General features: G+C 52.0%; 1 protein-coding gene across 3 annotated transcripts in view; it reads left to right on the forward strand.

The window, feature by feature from the left end:
* GET1 (guided entry of tail-anchored proteins factor 1) overlaps positions 1 to 14979 on the forward strand; it is a 98960-nt gene that overhangs the window by 29427 nt on the left and 54554 nt on the right. The window lies entirely within an intron of this gene.

Genomic DNA, 14979 nt, shown 5'->3' on the forward strand with positions numbered 1-14979 from the left:
AGTGGCATATTGTGATGGGGCACAGGAGGCTGTTACAATGTGATGGGGCCAGGAGGCTGGTACAGTGTAATGGGGCACAGGAGACTGGTACAATGTGATGGGGCCAGGAGGCTGGTACAGAATGATGGGGCACAGGAGGCTGGCATATTGTGATGGGGCAAAAGAGGCTGGTACAGTATGATGGGGCACAGGAGACTGGTACAGTGCAGTGGGCACAGGAGGCTGGTACAGTGTGATGGGGCACAGGAGGCTGGTACAGTGCAGTGGCACAGGAGGCTGGTGCAATGTGATGGGGCACAAGAGAGTGGCATATTGTGATGGGGCACAGGAGACTGGTACAGTGCAGTGAGCACAGGAGGCTGGTACAGTGTGATGGGGCCAGGAGGCTGGTACAGTGTGATGGCGCACAGGAGGCTGGTACAGTGTGATGGGGTCAGGAGGCTGGTACAGTGCAGTGAGCACAGGAGGCTGGTACAGTGTGATGGGGCACAGGAGACTGGTACAGTGCAGTGAGCACAGGAGGCTGGTACAGTGTGATGGCGCACAGGAGGCTGGTACAGTGTGATGGCGCACAGGAGGCTGGTACAGTGTGATTGGGTCAGGAGGCTGGTACAGTGTGATGGGGCACAGGAGGCTGGTACAGTGTGATGGAGCACAGGAGGCTGGTACAGTGTGATGGGGCCAGGAGGCTGGTACAGTGTGATGGCGCACAGGAGGCTGGTACAGTGTGATGGGGTCAGGAGGCTGGTACAGTGCAGTGAGCACAGGAGGCTGGTACAGTGTGATGGGGCACAGGAGACTGGTACAGTGCAGTGAGCACAGGAGGCTGGTACAGTGTGATGGCGCACAGGAGGCTGGTACAGTGTGATGGCGCACAGGAGGCTGGTACAGTGTGATTGGGTCAGGAGGCTGGTACAGTGTGATGGGGCACAGGAGGCTGGTACAGTGTGATGGGGCACAGGAGGCTGGTACAGTGTGATGGGGCCAGGAGACTGGTACAATGTGATGGGGCACAAGAAAGTGGCATATTGTGATGGGGCACAGGAGACTGGTACAGTGCAGTGGGCACAGGAGGCTGGTACAGTGTGATGGGGCACAGGAGGCTGGTACAGTGCAGTGGGCACAGGAGGCTGGTACAGTGTGATGGGGCCAGAAGGCTGGTACAGTGTGATGGGGCACAAGAGAGTGGTATATTGTGATGGGGCACAGGAGGCTGTTACAATGTGATGGGGCCAGGAGGCTGGTACAGTGTAATGGGGCACAGGAGACTGGTACAATGTGATGGGGCCAGGAGGCTGGTACAGAATGATGGGGCACAGGAGGCTGGTACAGTGTGATGGGGCACAGGAGGCTGGTACAATGTGATGGGGCACAGGAGGCTGGTACAGTGCAGTGGGCACAGGAGGCTGGTACAGTGTGATGGGGCACAGGAGGCTGGTACAGTGCAGTGGGCACAGGAGGCTGGTGCAATGTGATGGGGCACAAGAGAGTGGCATATTGTGATGGGGCACAGGAGACTGGTACAGTGCAGTGAGCACAGGAGGCTGGTATAGTGTGATGGGGCCAGGAGGCTGGTACAGTGTGATGGCGCACAGGAGGCTGGTACAGTGTGATGGGGCACAGGAGGCTGGTACAGTGTGATTGGATCAGGAGGCTGGTACAGTGTGATGGGGCACAGGAGGCTGGTACAGTGTGATGGGGCACAGGAGGCTGGTACAATGTGATGGGGCACAGGAGGCTGGTACAGTGCAGTGGGCACAGGAGGCTGGTACAGTGTGATGGGGCACAGGAGGCTGGTACAGTGCAGTGGGCACAGGAGGCTGGTGCAATGTGATGGGGCACAAGAGAGTGGCATATTGTGATGGGGCACAGGAGACTGGTACAGTGCAGTGAGCACAGGAGGCTGGTACAGTGTGATGGGGCCAGGAGGCTGGTACAGTGTGATGGCGCACAGGAGGCTGGTACAGTGTGATGGGGTCAGGAGGCTGGTACAGTGCAGTGAGCACAGGAGGCTGGTACAGTGTGATGGGGCACAGGAGACTGGTACAGTGCAGTGAGCACAGGAGGCTGGTACAGTGTGATGGCGCACAGGAGGCTGGTACAGTGTGATGGCGCACAGGAGGCTGGTACAGTGTGATTGGGTCAGGAGGCTGGTACAGTGTGATGGGGCACAGGAGGCTGGTACAGTGTGATGGGGCACAGGAGGCTGGTACAGTGTGATGGGGCCAGGAGGCTGGTACAGTGTGATGGCGCACAGGAGGCTGGTACAGTGTGATGGGGTCAGGAGGCTGGTACAGTGCAGTGAGCACAGGAGGCTGGTACAGTGTGATGGGGCACAGGAGACTGGTACAGTGCAGTGAGCACAGGAGGCTGGTACAGTGTGATGGCGCACAGGAGGCTGGTACAGTGTGATGGCGCACAGGAGGCTGGTACAGTGTGATTGGGTCAGGAGGCTGGTACAGTGTGATGGGGCACAGGAGGCTGGTACAGTGTGATGGGGCACAGGAGGCTGGTACAGTGTGATGGGGCCAGGAGACTGGTACAATGTGATGGGGCACAAGAAAGTGGCATATTGTGATGGGGCACAGGAGACTGGTACAGTGCAGTGGGCACAGGAGGCTGGTACAGTGTGATGGGGCACAGGAGGCTGGTACAGTGCAGTGGGCACAGGAGGCTGGTACAGTGTGATGGGGCCAGGAGGCTGGTACAGTGTGATGGGGCACAAGAGAGTGGCATATTGTGATGGGGCACAGGAGGCTGTTACAATGTGATGGGGCCAGGAGGCTGGTACAGTGTAATGGGGCACAGGAGACTGGTACAATGTGATGGGGCCAGGAGGCTGGTACAGAATGATGGGGCACAGGAGGCTGGCATATTGTGATGGGGCAAAAGAGGCTGGTACAGTATGATGGGGCACAGGAGGCTGGTACAGTGTGATTGGGTCAGGAGGCTGGTACAGTGTGATGGGGCACAGGAGGCCGGTACAGTGTGATGGGGCACAGGAGGCTGGTACAGTGTGATTGGGTCAGGAGGCTGGTACAGTGTGATGGGGCACAGGAGGCTGGTACAGTGTGATGGGGCACAGGAGGCTGGTACAATGTGATGGGGCACAGGAGGCTGGTACAGTGCAGTGGGCACAGGAGGCTGGTACAGTGTGATGGGGCACAGGAGGCTGGTACAGTGCAGTGGGCACAGGAGGCTGGTGCAATGTGATGGGGCACAAGAGAGTGGCATATTGTGATGGGGCACAGGAGACTGGTACAGTGCAGTGAGCACAGGAGGCTGGTATAGTGTGATGGGGCCAGGAGGCTGGTACAGTGTGATGGCGCACAGGAGGCTGGTACAGTGTGATGGGGTCAGGAGGCTGGTACAGTGCAGTGAGCACAGGAGGCTGGTACAGTGTGATGGGGCACAGGAGACTGGTACAGTGCAGTGAGCACAGGAGGCTGGTACAGTGTGATGGCGCACAGGAGGCTGATACAGTGTGATGGCGCACAGGAGGCTGGTACAGTGTGATTGGGTCAGGAGGCTGGTACAGTGTGATGGGGCACAGGAGGCTGGTACAGTGTGATGGGGCACAGGAGGCTGGTACAGTGTGATGGGGCCAGGAGGCTGGTACAGTGTGATGGCGCACAGGAGGCTGGTACAGTGTGATGGGGTCAGGAGGCTGGTACAGTGCAGTGAGCACAGGAGGCTGGTACAGTGTGATGGGGCACAGGAGACTGGTACAGTGCAGTGAGCACAGGAGGCTGGTACAGTGTGATGGCGCACAGGAGGCTGGTACAGTGTGATGGCGCACAGGAAGCTGGTACAGTGTGATTGGGTCAGGAGGCTGGTACAGTGTGATGGGGCACAGGAGGCTGGTACAGTGTGATGGGGCACAGGAGGCTGGTACAGTGTGATGGGGCCAGGAGACTGGTACAATGTGATGGGGCACAAGAAAGTGGCATATTGTGATGGGGCACAGGAGACTGGTACAGTGCAGTGGGCACAGGAGGCTGGTACAGTGTGATGGGGCACAGGAGGCTGGTATAGTGCAGTGGGCACAGGAGGCTGGTACAGTGTGATGGGGCCAGGAGGCTGGTACAGTGTAATGGGGCACAGGAGACTGGTACAATGTGATGGGGCCAGGAGGCTGGTACAGAATGATGGGGCACAGGAGGCTGGCATATTGTGATGGGGCAAAAGAGGCTGGTACAGTATGATGGGGCACAGGAGGCTGGTACAGTGTGATTGGGTCAGGAGGCTGGTACAGTGTGATGGGGCACAGGAGGCTGGTACAGTGTGATGGGGCACAGGAGGCTGGTACAGTGTGATGGGGCCAGGAGGCTGGTACAGTGTGATGGCGCACAGGAGGCTGGTACAGTGTGATGGGGTCAGGAGGCTGGTACAGTGCAGTGAGCACAGGAGGCTGGTACAGTGTGATGGGGCACAGGAGACTGGTACAGTGCAGTGAGCACAGGAGGCTGGTACAGTGTGATGGCGCACAGGAGGCTGGTACAGTGTGATGGCGCACAGGAGGCTGGTACAGTGTGATTAGGTCAGGAGGCTGGTACAGTGTGATGGGGCACAGGAGGCTGGTACAGTGTGATGGGGCACAGGAGGCTGGTACAGTGTGATGGGGCCAGGAGACTGGTACAATGTGATGGGGCACAAGAAAGTGGCATATTGTGATGGGGCACAGGAGACTGGTACAGTGCAGTGGGCACAGGAGGCTGGTACAGTGTGATGGGGCACAGGAGGCTGGTACAGTGCAGTGGGCACAGGAGGCTGGTACAGTGTGATGGGGCACAAAAGAGTGGCATATTGTGATGGGGCACAGGAGGCTGTTACAATGTGATGGGGCCAGGAGGCTGGTACAGTGTAATGGGGCACAGGAGACTGGTATAATGTGATGGGGCAAAAGAGGCTGGTACAGTATGATGGGGCACAGGAGGCTGGTACAATGTGATGGGGCCAGGAGGCTGGTACAGTGTGATGGGGCACAAGAGAGTGGCATATTGTGATAGGGCCAGGAGGCTGGTACAGTGTGATGGGGCCAGGAGGCTGGTACAACGTGATGGGGTCAGGAGGCTGGTACAACGTGATGGGGTCAGGAGGCTGGTACAGTGTGATGGGGCACAGGAGGCTGGTACAGTGTGATGGGGCACAGGAGGCTGGTACAGTGTGATGGGGCCAGGAGGCTGGTACAGTGTGATGGCGCACAGGAGGCTGGTACAGTGTGATGGGGTCAGGAGGCTGGTACAGTGCAGTGAGCACAGGAGGCTGGTACAGTGTGATGGGGCACAGGAGACTGGTACAGTGCAGTGAGCACAGGAGGCTGGTACAGTGTGATGGCGCACAGGAGGCTGGTACAGTGTGATGGCGCACAGGAGGCTGGTACAGTGTGATTGAGTCAGGAGGCTGGTACAGTGTGATGGGGCACAGGAGGCTGGTACAGTGTGATGGGGCACAGGAGGCTGGTACAGTGTGATGGGGCCAGGAGACTGGTACAATGTGATGGGGCACAAGAAAGTGGCATATTGTGATGGGGCACAGGAGACTGGTACAGTGCAGTGGGCACAGGAGGCTGGTACAGTGTGATGGGGCACAGGAGGCTGGTACAGTGCAGTGGGCACAGGAGGCTGGTACAGTGTGATGGGGCCAGGAGGCTGGTACAGTGTGATGGGGCACAAGAGAGTGGCATATTGTGATGGGGCACAGGAGGCTGTTACAATGTGATGGGGCCAGGAGGCTGGTACAGTGTAATGGGGCACAGGAGACTGGTACAATGTGATGGGGCCAGGAGGCTGGTACAGAATGATGGGGCACAGGAGGCTGGCATATTGTGATGGGGCAAAAGAGGCTGGTACAGTATGATGGGGCACAGGAGGCTGGTACAGTGTGATGGGGCACAGGAGGCTGGTACAGTGTGATAGCGCACAGGAGGCTGGTACAGTGTGATGGGGTCAGGAGGCTGGTACAGTGCAGTGAGCACAGGAGGCTGGTACAGTGTGATGGGGCACAGGAGACTGGTACAGTGCAGTGAGCACAGGAGGCTGGTACAGTGTGATGGCGCACAGGAGGCTGGTACAGTGTGATGGCGCACAGGAGGCTGGTACAGTGTGATTAGGTCAGGAGGCTGGTACAGTGTGATGGGGCACAGGAGGCTGGTACAGTGTGATGGGGCACAGGAGGCTGGTACAGTGTGATGGGGCCAGGAGACTGGTACAATGTGATGGGGCACAAGAAAGTGGCATATTGTGATGGGGCACAGGAGACTGGTACAGTGCAGTGGGCACAGGAGGCTGGTACAGTGTGATGGGGCACAGGAGGCTGGTACAGTGCAGTGGGCACAGGAGGCTGGTACAGTGTGATGGGGCACAGGAGGCTGGTACAGTGCAGTGGGCACAGGAGGCTGGTACAGTGTGATGGGGCCAGGAGGCTGGTACAGTGTGATGGGGCACAAGAGAGTGGCATATTGTGATGGGGCACAGGAGGCTGTTACAATGTGATGGGGCCAGGAGGCTGGTACAGTGTAATGGGGCACAGGAGACTGGTACAATGTGATGGGGCCAGGAGGCTGGTACAGAATGATGGGGCACAGGAGGCTGGCATATTGTGATGGGGCAAAAGAGGCTGGTACAGTATGATGGGGCACAGGAGGCTGGTACAGTGTGATTGGGTCAGGAGGCTGGTACAGTGTGATGGGGCACAGGAGGCTGGTACAGTGTGATGGGGCACAGGAGGCTGGTACAGTGTGATTGGGTCAGGAGGCTGGTACAGTGTGATGGGGCACAGGAGGCTGGTACAGTGTGATGGGGCACAGGAGGCTGGTACAATGTGATGGTGCACAGGAGGCTGGTACAGTGCAGTGGGCACAGGAGGCTGGTACAGTGTGATGGGGCACAGGAGGCTGGTACAGTGCAGTGGGCACAGGAGGCTGGTGCAATGTGATGGGGCACAAGAGAGTGGCATATTGTGATGGGGCACAGGAGACTGGTACAGTGCAGTGAGCACAGGAGGCTGGTATAGTGTGATGGGGCGAGGAGGCTGGTACAGTGTGATGGCGCACAGGAGGCTGGTACAGTGTGATGGGGTCAGGAGGCTGGTACAGTGCAGTGAGCACAGGAGGCTGGTACAGTGTGATGGGGCACAGGAGACTGGTACAGTGCAGTGAGCACAGGAGGCTGGTACAGTGTGATGGCGCACAGGAGGCTGATACAGTGTGATGGCGCACAGGAGGCTGGTACAGTGTGATTGGGTCAGGAGGCTGGTACAGTGTGATGGGGCACAGGAGGCTGGTACAGTGTGATGGGGCACAGGAGGCTGGTACAGTGTGATGGGGCCAGGAGGCTGGTACAGTGTGATGGCGCACAGGAGGCTGGTACAGTGTGATGGGGTCAGGAGGCTGGTACAGTGCAGTGAGCACAGGAGGCTGGTACAGTGTGATGGGGCACAGGAGACTGGTACAGTGCAGTGAGCACAGGAGGCTGGTACAGTGTGATGGCGCACAGGAGGCTGGTACAGTGTGATGGCGCACAGGAGGCTGGTACAGTGTGATTGGGTCAGGAGGCTGGTACAGTGTGATGGGGCACAGGAGGCTGGTACAGTGTGATGGGGCACAGGAGGCTGGTACAGTGTGATGGGGCCAGGAGACTGGTACAATGTGATGGGGCACAAGAAAGTGGCATATTGTGATGGGGCACAGGAGACTGGTACAGTGCAGTGGGCACAGGAGGCTGGTACAGTGTGATGGGGCACAGGAGGCTGGTACAGTGCAGTGGGCACAGGAGGCTGGTACAGTGTGATGGGGCCAGGAGGCTGGTACAGTGTGATGGGGCACAAGAGAGTGGCATATTGTGATGGGGCACAGGAGGCTGTTACAATGTGATGGGGCCAGGAGGCTGGTACAGTGTAATGGGGCACAGGAGACTGGTACAATGTGATGGGGCCAGGAGGCTGGTACAGAATGATGGGGCACAGGAGGCTGGCATATTGTGATGGGGCAAAAGAGGCTGGTACAGTATGATGGGGCACAGGAGGCTGGTACAGTGTGATTGGGTCAGGAGGCTGGTACAGTGTGATGGGGCACAGGAGGCTGGTACAGTGTGATGGGGCACAGGAGGCTGGTACAGTGTGATGGGGCCAGGAGGCTGGTACAGTGTGATGGCGCACAAGAGGCTGGTACAGTGTGATGGGGTCAGGAGGCTGGTACAGTGCAGTGAGCACAGGAGGCTGGTACAGTGTGATGGGGCACAGGAGACTGGTACAGTGCAGTGAGCACAGGAGGCTGGTACAGTGTGATGGCGCACAGGAGGCTGGTACAGTGTGATGGCGCACAGGAGGCTGGTACAGTGTGATTAGGTCAGGAGGCTGGTACAGTGTGATGGGGCACAGGAGGCTGGTACAGTGTGATGGGGCACAGGAGGCTGGTACAGTGTGATGGGGCCAGGAGACTGGTACAATGTGATGGGGCACAAGAAAGTGGCATATTGTGATGGGGCACAGGAGACTGGTACAGTGCAGTGGGCACAGGAGGCTGGTACAGTGTGATGGGGCACAGGAGGCTGGTACAGTGCAGTGGGCACAGGAGGCTGGTACAGTGTGATGGGGCACAAAAGAGTGGCATATTGTGATGGGGCACAGGAGGCTGTTACAATGTGATGGGGCCAGGAGGCTGGTACAGTGTAATGGGGCACAGGAGACTGGTATAATGTGATGGGGCAAAAGAGGCTGGTACAGTATGATGGGGCACAGGAGGCTGGTACAATGTGATGGGGCCAGGAGGCTGGTACAGTGTGATGGGGCACAAGAGAGTGGCATATTGTGATAGGGCCAGGAGGCTGGTACAGTGTGATGGGGCCAGGAGGCTGGTACAACGTGATGGGGTCAGGAGGCTGGTACAACGTGATGGGGTCAGGAGGTTGGTACAGTGTGATGGGGCACAGGAGGCTGGTACAGTGTGATGGGGCACAGGAGGCTGGTACAGTGTGATGGGGCCAGGAGGCTGGTACAGTGTGATGGCGCACAGGAGGCTGGTACAGTGTGATGGGGTCAGGAGGCTGGTACAGTGCAGTGAGCACAGGAGGCTGGTACAGTGTGATGGGGCACAGGAGACTGGTACAGTGCAGTGAGCACAGGAGGCTGGTACAGTGTGATGGCGCACAGGAGGCTGGTACAGTGTGATGGCGCACAGGAGGCTGGTACAGTGTGATTGAGTCAGGAGGCTGGTACAGTGTGATGGGGCACAGGAGGCTGGTACAGTGTGATGGGGCACAGGAGGCTGGTACAGTGTGATGGGGCCAGGAGACTGGTACAATGTGATGGGGCACAAGAAAGTGGCTTATTGTGATGGGGCACAGGAGACTGGTACAGTGCAGTGGGCACAGGAGGCTGGTACAGTGTGATGGGGCACAGGAGGCTGGTACAGTGCAGTGGGCACAGGAGGCTGGTACAGTGTGATGGGGCCAGGAGGCTGGTACAGTGTGATGGGGCACAAGAGAGTGGCATATTGTGATGGGGCACAGGAGGCTGTTACAATGTGATGGGGCCAGGAGGCTGGTACAGTGTAATGGGGCACAGGAGACTGGTACAATGTGATGGGGCCAGGAGGCTGGTACAGAATGATGGGGCACAGGAGGCTGGCATATTGTGATGGGGCAAAAGAGGCTGGTACAGTATGATGGGGCACAGGAGGCTGGTACAGTGTGATGGGGCACAGGAGGCTGGTACAGTGTGATAGCGCACAGGAGGCTGGTACAGTGTGATGGGGTCAGGAGGCTGGTACAGTGCAGTGAGCACAGGAGGCTGGTACAGTGTGATGGGGCACAGGAGACTGGTACAGTGCAGTGAGCACAGGAGGCTGGTACAGTGTGATGGCGCACAGGAGGCTGGTACAGTGTGATGGCGCACAGGAGGCTGGTACAGTGTGATTAGGTCAGGAGGCTGGTACAGTGTGATGGGGCACAGGAGGCTGGTACAGTGTGATGGGGCACAGGAGGCTGGTACAGTGTGATGGGGCCAGGAGACTGGTACAATGTGATGGGGCACAAGAAAGTGGCATATTGTGATGGGGCACAGGAGACTGGTACAGTGCAGTGGGCACAGGAGGCTGGTACAGTGTGATGGGGCACAGGAGGCTGGTACAGTGCAGTGGGCACAGGAGGCTGGTACAGTGTGATGGGGCACAAAAGAGTGGCATATTGTGATGGGGCACAGGAGGCTGTTACAATGTGATGGGGCCAGGAGGCTGGTACAGTGTAATGGGGCACAGGAGACTGGTATAATGTGATGGGGCAAAAGAGGCTGGTACAGTATGATAGGGCACAGGAGGCTGGTACAATGTGATGGGGCCAGGAGGCTGGTACAGTGTGATGGGGCACAAGAGAGTGGCATATTGTGATAGGGCCAGGAGGCTGGTACAGTGTGATGGGGCCAGGAGGCTGGTACAACGTGATGGGGTCAGGAGGCTGGTACAACGTGATGGGGTCAGGAGGCTGGTACAGTGTGATGGGGCACAAGAGAGTGGCATATTGTGATAGGGCCAGGAGGCTGGTACAGTGTGATGGGGCCAGGAGGCTGGTACAACGTGATGGGGTCAGGAGGCTGGTACAGTGTGATGGGGCACAAGAGAGTGGCATATTGTGATGGGGCCAGGAGGCTGGTACAGTGTGATGGGGCCAGGAGGCTGGTACAGTGTGATGGGGCACAGGAGGCTGGTACAGTGCAGTGGGGCCAGGAGACTGGTACAATGTGATGGGGCACAAGAGAGTGGCATATTGTGATGGGGCAAAGGAAGCTAGTACCATGTCGGGCACACAATGTTGGTATATTGTGGCCGGGACACAGGCTGGTGAAGATTAATGGTGCATTTATAAAACTGTGCACATAGGATAACTGCAAAAATAGTGGGCAAAAATGCCCAACATTTTTAAAGAACCATTTTTATTAATATCCCCCAAATATCACTGTACAATTTTTATACCAGATCTGTATTGGTAGATTACAAGCACTATTTTTTTTTCACAATTATTACTTACCTCTTAAAAGCGTCAAGTCGTGGGTCCCGGTAATAGGCTATAAATAATTCACATCAAATCACAAAAGGTGCAGGAAAGTACAGTTTACTGCGCGAGCTCCATTATAAGTGTGTCGCTCTGCTGAGCCACATTATTGCAAAATAATTATTTACCAAAATAGTTCTATAAATGCCCCTTGATGTTTATATACATATAGCTGCCAACCTGACTGCTTTCTGTGGTGTTATACATCTGTTCTGCTTTTTGTAACTGAAAAATCCTCGACTGTATTGGACAATTCATACTATAACGAAACATGTTACCTGTTAATGAATGAGTGAAGCTCAGATTACTGCAGTTCTAAAAACAATACCACAAGACTGACATAACATACATTAATCCTCCTTAACTCGATATTTGGTGTCAGTTATTTTAGTCTGTGATAGACTTTGTGTTGTTCTTCATTAGATGCAGAAGTCTGAGGCTGGTCTTGTATATTCCCCACAGTCACTATTTAGTGTTAGTAAAGTAAATTAAGTATATAACCTGCTTCCACCATAGGTATAGTCCTGCCACAATGTTGTCTCAAGATTTGGATTATCTAGCTTTAGATGTAGGTCAAAAAGCTCAAATCATAAGGCATAGCATGTCAGTTATGCCTGCTGTGTCATTATTTCCCATGTCCATTGTATGAACTACCTGAAATTCTGCCTTTACACTGTTTTGAAGCAATGTAGAGAAACGCACACACCTAACTATTGTAAGCTTCCTATAAAGAATTCACAACATACTTTATGAATATTCTTTAAATACCTCAGTTATACAGTGAATTTGATGTAAAATAATTGAGTGTCCAAAATTGGCTTTATTTGCTAAATTAATGCTGTTTCATCGTTTAAAGTTAAAACAGTAAAACAATTACTACTTCATCCAGATGACCTCAATATAGACCCTAACGAATTATGATGTTTTTTTTATTCATTACCACTCTTGTATTTTATTCATCCATTTATTTTTATATCTGGCTTTGGTTTTCCATTTTCCATTCATAAACATGTGAATACACCGAGTCTTGTGACAGCCACCACTGCTTGTCCATTTAATCCTACAGATAATTATTTAAATTCTGTATAATTTGTATTTTTCATCAGTGTACACTTATATGTATCTGACCACTAATTCCATGGCAGACATGCTTCAAATGTGTTAGTATAGAATAGCGTTGTCAGGTTTAAATATATAGAAATGACTCGGTAATCTTTGTGATTAAAGGAAATATTTATTACGCCTATCTTTGCCCCTCTGTTGCCCATCACTGGTCTAATACCATCCTATTGAGGATTTCCTACTATTCCATATGAGTCTGTGCATCAGTTCCTAAAACTGAGGCCTTTCTTTGTGACTTAAGTCAGTTAAACACTTGTGAATACCCACATATTTCCGGATGGGTTTTGGGATTTTTCAGTCATGCAATGTTATGCATCATCTTTGTTCCCACTCACCTTGCTAATTGTAACGTCAAACTCTCTATGATTCCAGACTTTTTGGGGCATATTCAATTGTCGGGAAATGCCGCCGCGGAAAAACTATTACCGTTAATACGGTAATAGTTAGCTGAGCCGCGAGCTGAAATCCAGCGAGTAAATTACTGTATTAACTGTTTTTCCGCGTGTGCGGACCGCGGGATTTTCGGCGTTTCCGACGACAATTGACTATGCCACTTTGTGTATTATACCATTGTTTTTATTTATCTTTTCTGTTGTACTAATAAATGTTATTTTTTTCATATGTCCCAGCAGAGTTATAATAGTTTATGCTAGCGCTGTATATATATATATATATATATATATATATATATATATATATATATATATATATATACCGTATATACTCGTGTATAAGCCGAGTTTTTCAGCACATTTTTTCATGCTGAAAATGCCCCCTCGGCTTATACACGGGTGAACTTACCTGGTGTCGGGTCCCTGAGATCTTAAGTTCCGCAGTGGAACGCAAGTGCGTTCCAAATGCTGAACTTCCTGCTTCCTGTCAGTGGAACGCGCGGCGGTAAGTAAAAGGCTGAAAAATCCCTCTCCTCTCCTCTCCATGAACTTGCTGTTTAAGTGATAATGTACCACATGCTCAGTCTGTTTGTGACTTTCTCTCTCACTCTCCACGCTGCTTTGATGTACAAAGATATTCACACATACAACAGCTTGTTGGAGAGCCAGTGCATTACTGAAGGTCAGCGGAGGTGATGTGGAGCTTGCATGTTGTGTCGGCCCCTTCTCATCTCAAATCAGAATATTACAAAACATATTTCCATCTTCTGTATTTTACGTTGATCTTTTTATAATTTTAATGAATTCATTCATTGTCAACCTGATTCTGCAGACACTGGACTTCCGCTTTCTCAGATTCTGCAGACGTGGGCTGGGGCCATGTTGCATGCATCTGATTTCACTATATTCCTTATCGCTAAACCAGTAGGGCCTGTGATGCTTTACTGTGCTAAGGCATGGATAGTGGGCTCACCATGCTTTAGCATGTTTTTCTACAGCTTTTTCCTCCAGTTAAATTTCTACATTTTAAAAGGGCTTCTTTGGACATCAGGGGGAGAATATATTAATCAAGTTGAACTTGCCTTTCAAACACATTACCGTTTTTAATTTGCCCAGTTGGGCACCTGCATCTCTTTCTAGCTAGACCCTGGTTACTGACAGAAGATAACCTCATTGGGTGGTAGTAAATCATTCTGTAAGTGTCTCCTGGCCTTTGTTACTTCTGTCACCTGGATTACAGATGCTGACCTTAGGCTGTGCATTTACCAGTAGCTGCTGCATTTCCCACCCTAGGCTTATACTCGAGTCAATAAGTTTTCCCAGTTTTTTGTGGTAAAATTAGGTGCCTCGGCTTATATTCGGGTTGACTTATACTCGAGTATATACGGTATATATATATATATAAATATATATATATATATATATATATATATATATATATATAAAATCTACTATATAAATGCCTAGTGGCGTGTGTGGAAAAAAAAACCAAGCTGCAGCGCCACCTGCTGGGCAGAGTTATACACTGACCTATATATTTCTTGAAGGAGAAGTGATAGTTGGGAGTGGTTGGTGGTTGCCGGGGGTGACAGTGGGGAGTTTTTAACACCTTAAGTAGCTTGATGAAGGATGTGGCGATCAAGATGAAGGATGAGGTGATGGAGAAAAATGAAGAGGTGGTAACATGTGGACAAAACCACGTTAAAAAAGGGCGCTTGCGTCGGGAAGTAACGCTCTTCCCCCGAGGAGGCCTGGGCTAGTCCCAAATGCAAATGCATGACAAGAACCTTTTTAACACCTTAAGTAGCTTGATTTGACTAGAATGCATGAGTATCATGCACGGGTTAACTTGTGTGTGCATATATATATATATATATATATATATATATATATATATATATATATATATATATATATATACCGGTATATACACAATTATATTATTATTACTATTGTAGTTGTTATTATTATATTACATTATTATTATTCATATTATTTTTGTAATTTTTTAACTAAATTTGGGTACTGTTTTATTGCTTTTGTGCAATTTTATATTGACATTGCGAGCTTGATGTATCTCATAAACAGCTGCCGCTAGCTTCCTATGCCGTTGAGCGAATTTAAGGGTATTTATTTATTATTTTTGTTAGGTTTTGCATACAGAGGATGCCGTTGAATAGTAATTGACAGAGGTTACAGGGTAGTGATAATCGGAAATCGGGTAATTGGTAAACGCAGCTTCAGGCATGGTACTAACCTAATACCTAGATTTAATTCCATCCCGGAAAAAGCTTCACATAATTAGGAATTTGTTTGGAAGATGTATTATAAAGCAGCTATAAAATTAAATGTATTTTTTTTAATGTTAGGTTTCAGTTCCCACAATTTCACATCCTCATTATATTATGTACTGGCAGCAT

The sequence above is a fragment of the Mixophyes fleayi genome, chromosome 2 (genome assembly GCF_038048845.1).
Source record: "Mixophyes fleayi isolate aMixFle1 chromosome 2, aMixFle1.hap1, whole genome shotgun sequence".
NCBI classification, from domain to species: domain Eukaryota; kingdom Metazoa; phylum Chordata; class Amphibia; order Anura; family Limnodynastidae; genus Mixophyes; species Mixophyes fleayi.